The sequence below is a fragment of the Mobula hypostoma genome, chromosome 2 (assembly GCF_963921235.1).
Source record: "Mobula hypostoma chromosome 2, sMobHyp1.1, whole genome shotgun sequence".
NCBI classification, from domain to species: domain Eukaryota; kingdom Metazoa; phylum Chordata; class Chondrichthyes; order Myliobatiformes; family Myliobatidae; genus Mobula; species Mobula hypostoma.
In genome coordinates, this window is record NC_086098.1 from 69371909 (window position 1) to 69385025 (window position 13117).

General features: G+C 41.2%; 1 long non-coding RNA gene across 1 annotated transcript in view; it reads left to right on the plus strand.

Moving 5' to 3' along the window:
* Positions 1-13117, plus strand: part of LOC134358806 (uncharacterized) — a 64563-nt gene that overhangs the window by 5407 nt on the left and 46039 nt on the right. The window contains exon 3 of the long non-coding RNA XR_010020956.1: positions 6366-6429. This is a non-coding gene — a long non-coding RNA (uncharacterized LOC134358806). The remainder of the gene's footprint in view (positions 1-6365; positions 6430-13117) is intronic.

Sequence of the window (13117 nt, forward strand, 5' to 3'; positions counted from 1 at the left end):
GGGTTAAAAAGTTTTTTTTTAAATAAACCTATTATCAATTTGAAAGTTGCCACTTTCATGTGCATGACGAAATAGTTAATGAAGTTTAGAACATGCTAATCTAGACATTCAACCTTGTAAAAGATTGTGCACTAAAACGGTACTACACAGTCCCCATGCCAGTTAATCTGGGACAATTGAAATATGAAAAGTAACCTCATTGCTGTCATTGGTTATGGAATGTTCTGGAGTTATGTGAACATAGACGATATTAATTCAAACAAGATTTTGTCTTCAGTTCTGTAGATGTAAATAAGTTCAGGAAACGTGCATTCAGCCTTCATTTTCTTTTTGTAAATTGCAAGCAGTAAACTGAAGATAAAAGGACAGGCTGCTTCGCAGACAACGATCCAAATGTTGAGACAATAATTTTGTATTAATTGGCTTGCATCAAACCAGCAAGATGGCTAAACAATTTGCACCATTGTGACGAATGAAAGCTGGCAGACCAGACAGATGTTGTCACTTAGTATATTAAACACAGCCACAGGAAAAGGTTTTCGATAGTCTTGTGTACATAAATGTACTCAGAGACAGAGCTGACAACTTTAATTTTGAAGTCTGTGATTTCTGCCCCAAGAACCTTTAGACTATCTGTGTAATTACTTTGTGACAAAGACGTCTGAAAATTCAGAGGTGTCTGTCATTGTAAATTTCATATTCATAGGAAGCATTGTCAACCCCAAATATTGAAGGAAACATTGTATTAAATTTTATATCAGCTACTGTTATCTATGATTGTAAGGGTATAAAAATGTGGCGTACCTTTTGGGTTTGTGAACCTCTACTGAGAATTTCTCCAGGAGAACTTCTAAATCAGCAGCTTCACTATCTCTCCAGTGACTGAGTCACACCATTTGGGGGCTTGTCTTGGATATGCTCAGGCCCCACTGTGTGGCCACCAATCTCAGCAGTCTAAGGGGTGTGTATTCTCAAGAGGAACACTCATGGAATACAACAAGCATCATGAGTTCAGCTGCACATAAGTAGAAACTAGATGCATACTCTGTGGGTTTAAGTACTGTGCAGAAGTCGTGGACACATATATGTAGACCTAGGGTGCCTAAGACTTTTGCACAGTACTGTATATTGATTAAAATAGGAAGGTGGTTGCGAATCAGAAATGAGAGTTCTTAGCTTTGTATTAACTCAGTAATATTAAGTGTCATTTGGTAACTGGAAAGGCATAATAAACAGTACTGTTCAAAAGTCTTTGGCACCCTAGCTGTGTATTTGTGCCTATGGCTTTTGCACTGTACTATACTGTTTAATTTTTATTCAACCTTTATATTTTGCTTAGTATGGGAATTATTGTGGAGATATTTGAAGGAGAGGTTATACCCAGATATATCAGTTGGGATGGCACCTGTTAAGTCAGACAATGTCAGTTCAAGAATGCTGACCACTCGGGCCAGACTTGTTACTGATTACTACCATTCAGAAGCTCTTCAACCCCAGGGAGAAGCAGAGCATTTTCACTGAGCTGCCCTCACTTAAAGTTTTTCTGAGAATTCAGAATTTTGGTGCAACCTTGAGGAGGTGATTGAAATTTACATGATTCACCCCAAGGATGTACATTTGTTGGTTAAAGCAAAATGGCAAAAGAGTATGCGGGTTGGTATGGCCCATGGAGTGTGGAATAGTACATGGGAAATGACTGGTAATGCCAGTAATGAAGAGATATTACTTCTTTAAGGGGGAAGTGAGGCAGCGACTGGGGTGATGTGAGAGTAAGTGGGGAATAATAAAGATCAGTAGTTCAAAGAGCAGATGAATCTGCCATAAATAATGCAGAGCATAGATATTGAATGTATGAGGAGTAATCAGGGTTAGACAATTCAGTCTTCATGAAAATACTGAATGAAGGCCTGAGCTCAGACAACTAAGAAGTTTTAGATTTAAGGATAGCAGTAGGATCAACCTACCCAGTGATAGTGTCATGTGCTGGTGAGATAGACCAGAAGAAGGGGAAGAGGTTGCAAATTGGCTGCAGTGGATGTAGCTGCTACAATGTCACGGAGAACTTACTTTGTGTGCTAGCAACTGGGGCACCAAGGAATTACCAGAATAGAAGTAGAAGTTTAAAGGAGATGATTTGTTACTGCTGTGATCTCTCAGGTCATGGTTGTTGGACAGTGTCCTAAAAAGGGTAGAAGGTGTGAGAATCACTCACCAAAACAGGCAGAGACCACAGTAGCACCCTGTCTGTCCCCAATATAACTGCTGACCAGATCATTCAGGTCAAACAAATGGCTGGCGGCAGCCTCCATTGTGAGAATGGGTCACCCACATGTGTACACAAGGGGTTTATTAGGGGACCGGCAAAGTGAAATGATGGTGGGTACAGGGTCATTTGTATCAATAGCTGATTTACCCTTGCCCATGACTGGAGAGGTGATTTGCATTACCAGTGCAGGGGATGAAACAATGAGGGCAGAGAGAAGTGAGCCTCGTTCCGGTTGATCTGGGGCAATAGAAATATAATGGTTTTATGTAGCCTAATTGCCCTCATTAGCAGACCTTTTGCATAGTTTAACAAATAGTGTTTGTTTTTTTTAGTTTCACTGGAGGAAGGTGGGGTGGAAAATGAATGAAGAGAAAAAGCGTAATTTCAGCTGAAGTATTAAACATATCAATCCACTCAGAATGAACCTTTAGCCAATGAATGTCAAAAGGACAGGCAAATAGGACTAATCCGGATGGATGTCTTAGTCAGCGTGGTTGAACTGGGGTGAAGGACCTGCTTCTGTGCTATATAACTTTTTGGCTTTGACTCAACAAGTTGGGTTGCATCTGTGAGAAGAGGAACAGAGTTGAAAATGCTTCATTGGAGCAATATTCTCCTCCCAAAAAGTCTTCCTGACCAGGATATCTCTAGCATTTCTGTTTGTACTTTAATAATATTGAGCCAAGCATTTCCAAAGCTAGTGTCATAAAGTCATAACACAATGCAGCACAGAATATAGGCCATTTTGCCCAATGAGGCCATGTTAACCAAGATCCCCACCCATTTGCTTAAAATTTGGCACAGATCCCTCTAAGCCTTGCACCTCCATATACCTATCCACGGGCTTCTTAGATAAGTTGGTAATAAACGATCATGAGGTTAAAAAGTAGGTACATCTTCTTGGTTTTAATAAAAAAACAAAAATTGGAGGCCAACTTAGAAAATGTTTCTGAGTTATAATATATGATGCCAGCAATAAATGATAATCAGATTAACCGGATTCGGATTTCTTTATCACATGTACACCGAAACAAGTGATATGTATCATTTGCATTAACAAATATCACAACCTAAGGATGAGCTGGGAGTAGCCCGTAAGTGTTGGCACTCATTCCAGAGTCAACGTAATATGTTCACAACGTCCAGCAGAATAGCCCAAGCAACAGCAACAACAACAGAACAATAGCAACAAAACAAATGCCTTTCCTCCCTAACTCACACAAGTAGACAGTCCTGCAACTCTAGGACAGACCATCTCTGGTCTTTCAGCCTCCAGTGGATTTACAAAATTACAGACATCAAGGCTTTGACTTTAGAGTGGACCTGCAGACTTTCAGACTTATAGCTTCAACCATCATGCCTCAACATCCAGACTTTTGATCAACTTTCAGTTCTCAGTCTTTGGTATCTACCCTAGGAATTGCCGATGACAGGACCCCAAATCCTGGGACTCAAATTCCATTTGCACTGACTCGCGTACCAAGGGGAGTCACCTACCTTTGTGCCTCCTGTCCACATAGACCTCTGATCTCAGGACCTGCAGACATGGGAGGACTGGCTGACCAGTGGGGTCATCAGTCCTCATCCTTACTGGTCTTCATTCAGAGTGCTTTCTGGCCTGACATCCATCCAAGCACGTCCTTTGTTACATGTGCACATTACTAACCTTTGAACACAGCATGGAACAAGGTCTGGACATAGTCAAGGGAACAGGAGTGAAAGTAGCTGCTCTTACTAAGGAAAAGGTGCTTGAGAAGCTGAAAGATCTGAAGGTAGATATGTCACTTGGACCAGATAGAATACACCCAGGGGTCTGAAAGGTGGCTGAAGAGATTTTGGAAGCATTAGTAATGATCTTTCAAGAATCACTAGATCCTGGAATGGTTTTGGAGGACAGGAAAATTGCAAATGTCACTCTACTCTTTAAGAAGAAAAGCAGAAGGGAGACAGAAGAAAGGAAATCATAGGCCAGTTGGCCTGATTTCAGTGCTTGGGAAGATATTGGAGACCATTATTTAGGATAAAGTTTTGGAATACTTGGAGGTACATGATAAAATAGGCTTAAGTCAACATTGTTTTCTTCAGGGGAAATCTTGCCTGAAAAACCTGCTGGAGTTCTTTGAGGAAATTGCATAGGATAGACAATGGAGAGTCAGTGGTTGTTTACTTGGATTTTCTGAAGGCCTTTGATGAAGTGCTGCATATGAGGCTGCTTAACAAGATAAGAATCCATGATATTACAGGAAAGATGCTGGCATGGAAAAGCAGATGGAGGCCTGGTAGAAGGCAGAGAGTGGGAATAAAGGAGGCTTTTTCTGGTTGGCAGCAAGTGAATATGGTGTTCTGCAGAGGTCTGTGTTGAGACCACTTCTTTTCATGTAATATGTTAATGGTTTGCAAAGGGAATTGGGAATCCTCTTGCAGGGTTCCTTAAATGTTGACTTGCAAGTTGAGTCAGTGGTGAGGAAGGCAAATGCAATGTTAGCATTCACTTCAAGAGAACTAGAATATAAAAGCAAAGATGTAATGCTGAGGCTTTTTAAGGCATTGGTCAGAGCACACCTCAAAGTTCAAAGTAAATTTATTATCAAAGTACATCCATGGAGATGTGCTTAATGGTGGGTGGACTTTATCCATGATGGACTGGACAGTACCCACTAATTTTTGTAGGCTTTTCCATACAATTGAATTGTGTTTCCATACCAGGCTGAGATGCAACCAGTCAATATACTCTCCGCACACATCTGTGGAAGTTTGTCAAAATTTTAGATGATATGCCAAATCTTCACAAACTTCTAAGGAAGTAGAGGTGCAGCATGCTTTTACATAATGACACTTGTGTGCTGGACCCAGGGCAGATCCTCTGAAATGATAACACTGAGGAATTTAAAGTTGCTGACCCTGTCCACCTCTGATCCCCTGATCAGGACAGGCTTATGGATCTCTGGCTTCCTCCTCCTGAAGTCAGTAGTCATCTCTTTGGTCTTGCTGACAATGAGTGAGAAGTTTTTGTTGTGCCACCACTCAGTCAAATTTTCAGTCTCTGTCCTATATGTTAGGTCTGTCACTACCTCTCATTCGACCCATGATAGTGGTGTCATTGGAAAAATATGAAGGATTTAATATGAAGAATGAAGCACTTGAAGTACTGGGATCACTTTTGGGCCCCTTATAGGAGCATAAGAACATAAGACATAGGGACAGAATTAGACCATTTAGCTCAATGAGCCTGCTCCACCAGTTGATCATGGCTCAGTTTCCTCTCAGCCCCATTCTTCTGCCTTCTCCCTGTAACCTTTCATGCCCTGACGTTAAGAATCTATCAACCTCTGCCTTAAATATGCCCAATGTCCTGGCCTTGACAGCCGCCTGTGGCAATTAATTCCACAGGTTCACCACCATCTGACTAAAGAAATTCCTCCTCACCTCTGTTTTAAATGGGAATGCATCTATTCTGAGGTTGTGCTCTCTGGTCCTAGACACTGCCCCCCCCCACCGGCAAGTATAGGAAACATCTGGTCCACATCCACTCTATCTAAGAAAAGATGTGCTGGCACTGGGGAGTTTCCAGAGAGGTTCCTGAGAATGATTTCGGGAATGAAAGGGCTAATGTATGAGGGACATTTGATTTCTCTGGTCCTGTTTTGCTGGAGTTTAAAACAATATGGGAGGATCTCATTGAAACATATTGAAAGGCGTAGACAGCTTGGATGTGGAGAGGATATTTCCTTTAGTGGGGGAGTATCAGACCAGAGGTCACAGCCTCAGAATAGAGCGATGTCATTCAGAACAGAGATGAGGAAGAATTTCTTTAGCCAGATGGTAGTGCTTCTGTGGAAGTCATTGCCACATACAACTGTGAAGACCAACTCATTGGCTATATTTAAAGCAGAGGTTGATGGGTTCTTTATTAGTCAGGGTGTCAATAGTTAGGGGAGAAGGCAGGAAAAAGGGGTTGAGAGGGATAATAAATCAACTATGGTGAAATGTTGGAGCAGACTTGATGGGCCTAGTAGTCTAAATCTGTTCCTCTGACTTATAATCTTATGGTATTTACATTTATATGCACGTTTAAAGAATGCTATATTTTGCTTTTCAGGTGTAATATAACATCCTCATTTATTGTAGGATGTACTGGCAAGTGGGACTTGGCTGGTGACCTGGTAAGTTTTATTGAATTGATATGACAATAAATATGTGTTGCCACTTCAATGTAATTATACTTCATATGAAATGGAATTTGATGCACCTTTTGGAGAAGCTTTATCTTTATCTAATTTACCGTACCCAGAAATGAATGTGAACAAGCAAGCACACCTAAACTGAGTTAAAAATAAAAGCTAAAATGACCAAACCATTGAAATACATTGCAAATAACCAATAAATGAATCTGTAGTCATGTTGAACTGGATCTTGAAGGCTTTACTTTGTTTGTTACTACCCTCTTGTGGTTGTATCATGAAATGATGGTATTAAAATCCTCTAATTCTTTTCCTACTCTGCACTAACACCATGCTCAAGATTTCTGGTTTACAGTAACTGAAAGTTAAAATATGTCATCAACAGAAGGATTTTGGATAAAGGAGTTAAATTACACTATTCTGGAAATTTTCAGTAAAATGTTGTGGTTACAAATCTGTAAAGAATGCTGCTGACCATTGCTGGATGGCTTTCACTGTGTGAAAACTTCGTTTGCACTGAAGACAATCTGTACAGATGGTTGGATTGTGAAATGAAAATTTCTGCACCCAATCACTTCATATTGCAACACTGAACTCAAACTGGACACTTTGAAAACGGAGTTCATAGTATGAAGCCAAAAGTGAAATGCACCTTCCCCTCACCTAGTTTGACCGATCAGCTGTCAACTTGTTCTCCTTCCCCTACCCCACCTTTTCAATATGGGTTCTATCCTCTTCCTTTCTATTCCGGATGAATGCTCTCAGCCCAAAACGTCAACTGTTTATTCCCCTCCATAGATGCTGCCTGACTTGCTGAGTTCCTGCAGCATTTTGTGTGTGTTGCTTATCCCTAGTATCTTCCTTTAAGTTTCTGCATCTTGGTAATATCATAAGTTAAAATTATATGGGGTATTGTGCGTACATTTGTGTCTCACCAATTCATTTCTAGGTTACACATAGCAAATAGCGCAATGCTTTACAGCGATCGGGTTCAGTTACCACCACTGTCTGTAAGGTTTGTTCATTCTCCCTATAACTAATTGGTTTTCCTATAGGTTTCCCAGTTTACTCCTACGTTCCGAAGTTTGGGTTAGGGTTAGCAGATGTGGGCATACTTGGAGAGCCAGAAGCATGGTGACTGTTCCGGCTTCTGGAGGCGCAGTTCCATTTGTGTGAACATCACCTCTGACATGTGAACTGTTTTTTGTGCCATTTCCTGAGCGGGTTAGTTTCTATTTCTATTTGAAGCGCATGGTGTGAAGACCTTCACCTCCATTCACTCTTTCTTTGCCCTTGAACCAGCAATATCTTTTCACAAGAGAAGACTCTGAAGAAAGCTTTGTCTTGGGGGATTTTTTTTGAGAAGTTGTTTAGCTCTCTGCATCGCTATGTAAATATACATTGTGAGGACAATAGAGTGAAAAGATAACTCATCTTCAGAGGCATTGCCTGCGGACTGGCGACATGTCTGACCACCACAGAAGATAATCAGCTTCTGACCTGAGCAACATTGATTTGCCAAGACCTGGAAGGCAGGTCAAAATGTGGTTCCTCTATCATGTCTTTGTGACGCTCAAACAAAAATCCCAATTAGCATAACTGCAGCCCAGGCTCGCACCAAAGCTGAAGCGGCAAGAAAGAGAGCAGTTTTTGCTAAGCATGAAGTTGAGATGCAAATAGAAAGAGCCCATATAGAGGCTATATTAATTGTGCATAAGGAGGAGTGTGAAGCTGAGGGTGAGTCAGCTGAGGCAAAGATGTATGAAGCAGCAGCTGACGAAGTCAGTTGTGAGCCTATAACTGGAATGAGCCATGCTTTGCCATCACAACAGCCAACGCATCTTACAACAGAATATATCCAAATGCATTTTGGGTATAAAAAAAGACAATGCTCCCCATCGCTCAGCTGAAATATCTTTCAATTAGTCCAGGTATTGATAGTCAAGGTCTACAGCAGCAAAGACCCACAACATCCCCTTTACAGTTCAACCAGGGTCAAGAGTTGCTACTGATGCTAATCCCATTTGCACAGAAGTGGACAGACTGAACCTCCATCCATACCAGAAAACTCATTTGGTAAGCCCTTTTCCATGCTCCAGGTGCATTAGATTTAGCTTGGTATTGGCTCATTGAGACCTCGTGGGACTATGAATGTTCAACAACCAGTATGCCAGTTATCTGTTTTGGAAGTGAAGCTTTTGCAATGCCTTGGAAGGACTAAGTCTCAAACCTAGTGAAGATAGGTGTGAGGTTTCTCTGTAAGTGGCTTGGTGGGGAGTCACTGCAACATGCAAGAAGGATTAGGACAGTTCGCATTAATAATCCAGCTAAGGGATTACAAATGCAGTGGCAGAGGCTGGACAAATGCTATAGCTCTCCAGAGACAATCGAAAAACCTCTGTTCAGTAGCCTTGATTATTTTCCAAAGCTCTCACACAGAACTACAGAAACCTGCAGATCTGTTGGAAATGCAAGCCGCAAATAATGAAGGTAACCTATTAGAACTCAGTTTCTTGGATGTAGTAAGAGGAATAATCACTACAGTGAAGAAACTACCAAATAATATTGAAGAACAGTGGATAACTGAAGATTTTAAGTATAAAATGATGCATCATGTCCCATATCCACCATTGTGCAGTCCAAAGATGTATCACTGCAAAATGTACTCTTGTGGGGTCCAGACCTCAATAACAGTCTGCTTGGAGCCCTTATGTGCTTTAGAACTGAGCCCATGGCAGTGATGATAGACATCAAATAAATGTTCCACAGCTTCCTAGTGAGATAGGATCATTGTGACTACCCCAGATTCTTGAGGTATCATGACCACCAAATGGACAATGAAATTCTGGAGTACTGCATGAGAGTTCATGTATTTGGTAACTACCCCTCGCCAGCTGTGGGAATCTTTGGCGTTATGAGGACAGCTATTGCAGGAGACAAGGAATTCAATACTGAACGATGGAGACACATGAAAAGGCATTTCTATGTTGATGGACTTAAATCATTTTCTAGTGCAGAGGAGATAGTCAGCATGTCATGCAGTCTAATCTCAGTCTGCATAAGATTACATCCAAAATTGCTGAGGTCATGCAATGATCCCCATCTGAAGGTCTAACCAAAAGCTTACAAAATCTTGATCTTGGACAGGACCTCCCTCTGATGCAATGCATTCTGGGCCTTGGATGGGACCTTGTTACTAATACCCTTACATTCTAGGTCACTGATAGTGAAAGACCCTTTACGTGTCTTGGTGTGCTAACGACTATCAACACCTATTTGACCCTCTTGGATTAGCTGCTCCAGTCAGTATCCAGGGACGTTTCATTCTAAGAGTTGACCTTGGACACCTGTGGATGGGATGTCCCCATTCCTTAATAAGAAACATGAGAAATGACAGCAGTGGTGTTCATCTCTTTTGGATCATAAAAGCTTGTAAATTCCGAGAACCTATGCAACAATTTCATTATCTACAGCCCAAAAGAATGATGTCTGCATCTGCTGTGATGTGTCAACTAAAGTTATTGCTGCTGTAGCATACCCGAAGGTCACAAGATGCGGCTGGATATAGTGAAGTTGGGTTCATCCCGGGCAAGGCAAAACTTGCTCCTAAACCAGATTTCACCGTTCCATGGCTATTTCCAAAAAGTAGCTAGATGAGGCCTTGAGTACTCCAAAGCAGCAACATAGTTCTGCTGTTCTAGCAGCTGAGATGGCAGAGATGATGACCAAAGACCTGGACACTGTTCTGGATGATATCAAACGCTTTACCAACAGCAAGGTTGTACTCAGTTATATATTTAATGAAACAAGGAGATTCTATGTTTGTTTCAACCCAACTGAGCATGCTACAATCTTCAAACTAATCGGTTCACCCTCTACTCATGGTTAACTGGCCCAGAATTTCTTAATAATCCTTAACAGAAACGTAGTCAGCAGGAAACTTTCAACTTGGCTTACTCTGAGGCAGATATAGAAATACATCCTGAAGCATCAACCAACGTCACTCATTTATCACCGCTCTAACTTGGCAGTGAACATTTTGATCATCTTTCAAGTTGGAAGTTGCTTACAGTGCAATTACCTCTGGCATTTCTCATTCCTTTACAGGAGTAGCTAAAGACAGTCTTTGCAATGGATGGCACATTTGTAAGCAACCACTCAATGCAGAGCAACTGAATCAGGTGAAAGTTAGGATCCTTCTTGTTCAAAGACAGGTTCATGCAGAGGAAGTGTAGCACATCACAAACCAGGAATGTCTCCCAAAACAAAACTCCCTTAGGAAACTCTCCCTTTCTTGACTCTGAGGGGCTACTGTGAGTTGGAGGATGGATAAAGAAGGCACAACTCACTTCAGAGGTAACTCACCAAATCATCACTCTGGGTAAGCACTCTGTTCATTAGACATTACCACGAACAAGTATGTCATCAAGGCCAGCACTTTCGAAGTGAGAATGGAACACTGTTTTCAAGACCATTCTCTGAGATTATCTTTCTTTTGCCAAAGACTTGACTTTTAGTTACAGTAGTTAAGTTTGACATCCTGTGGATGCCAGGTAGGGCACAATACATTTTGTATGAACATCCCTTCCTATAGGCAAGCAGATTTTTAAAAAAATTTCATTCCCTGAGTGGGGGGTTAGATTTTTATTTGTAATTTGAATCTCATGGTGGAAAGAGATTCATATCCATTCACTCTTCATTTGCCCTTGAAATGGCAGTATCTATTCACAAGAAAAGAAATCTTATTTTAAACACCCCGAAGAAAGCTTATTTTTGAGAAGTTGTTTAGCTCGCTGCAGAGCTATGTATATATGCACAGAAAAGGCAGTAAAGCCACACTTGTGGGTTGTCCCCAACACATCCTCGGACTGTGGTTGCTGACAGAAACAATGCATTTCACTGTATGTTTCAATGTATATGTGACAAATAAAGCTAATCTTTAATTCTGTCACACTGTCTGATGATTCAACATTTCTCAGCAAATAGGGAGAGGACTGAAAACATTGGTCCTTAGTTCTTTTGGTCAGCATTCTCATTCCAGGAAATTGTCTGAAGTTGGGCAAGGTCACTTTTAAGTTTGACTTTAAGTTTATTGTCATATGCTCAAGTTCACGAATGCAAAATTGCAATGAAAAGCTTGCAAAAGCATCACATAAGCAGCATTTGGAAGAAAAACATTATAGCCAATTATAGGAAAATCACTGTTAATTTTAGTGCAAAGTGGTCATAATGTTGATAAACCGTACTTAGTAAGATTATGCCAACTGGTCCAAGAACCAATATTTGAAGGGAAGTACCTATTCTGAAACCTGGTATTGTACAACTACTGGCTGCTGTACCTCCAGCCTAACGAGAGGTATGAAAACATGGCCTGGCAGGAATCTTTCATGACTGCTTTCTTGAGGCAGCCCCTCTGGTAGGTACGATTGATAGTGTGGTGGGAGGTATGGTGATAACTTGAAACAAACCCACTACTCTCTGCAGTTTCTTGTGTTCCTGTACATTCAGATCTCATACCAGATCATGATACAATCAGTCAGGATGCTTTTAATAGTACATCTGGAGAAGATTGTTAGAATGTTCAGTGATGCTTCTTGACTTCTTTAAAAAAAAGTAAATACACCTTTCTTGTGATTGTATCTACAGGACAGGTCTTCTCAGGCATTTAAGCTACTGACTTTCTCCATTGTTGATTCCTTCTCTGGAGAAAGACCAAACAAGCATATGTTCACTGTCCTTCTCGTTCCTGAAGTCAACAATCAACTCTTTAGTGTTACTGATGCTGAGCATCACTGCTCAACCAGGTGTCCTATCTCACTATGGTAACCTGACTTGTTACCACTTGTGATTTATCTAAAAATAAAAGTGTCATCAGCAAGTTTGTATATGGCAATAGAGCTATGCTTAGCCACAGTCACGTTCAAAGAGAGTAGAGCAGAGCTAAGCACTCAGCCTTGAAGTGCACCGGTGTTTACGGTCAGTGGGAAGACCAATCCTCACTGATTGAGGTCTGCTGACAAGGAATTTGACCATCCAGATGCGGAGGGAGGTACGGAGGTAGGTCTTGAAACTTGATGGGATGATTGTGTTGAATGCTGAGCTGTAGAACCTTTGGGCTTGTTGTGATAAGGTTGGTCACCTCTTACTTTATCTAAATTCCTTCAGTCAGTGCTGGTGCTAACAAGCCACTGTTCATGATGGATCTCATCTGGAGTACATTCTGTGCCCTTGCTATTGTTCTTTTTTTCTCCTCTTGGTGCCTTCTCCATGCTGCAGGAGTAATAATCCATCAGTTAAAGCTGGACATCAGTCAAGCTTATTATCATGTGCACAAGAATAATGAAGTACAGGACAATGAAAATCTTCAGTGCAACAGCATCACAGGTACAGACACCACTGAATATAAATTATACACAAAATTATTCCATACAGTGACAGACTGTACAAAAACCAGACAATGCAAAAAAAAATACACACAGTCAGTGACGTCTGAGGCGATTTAAGAGATGTGTAAGTTTTTCAATGTAGTGTTGGGATTGTGAAGGCCAGATCAAGATCCTGATGGCTCCAAGAAATTTCCGAACCTGGTGGTGTTGGAGTTTAGCTTCTGTACCTCCTGCCTGACGGCAGCAATGAGAAGAGGGCATTACCCAGTTGCTGGGGATCCCAA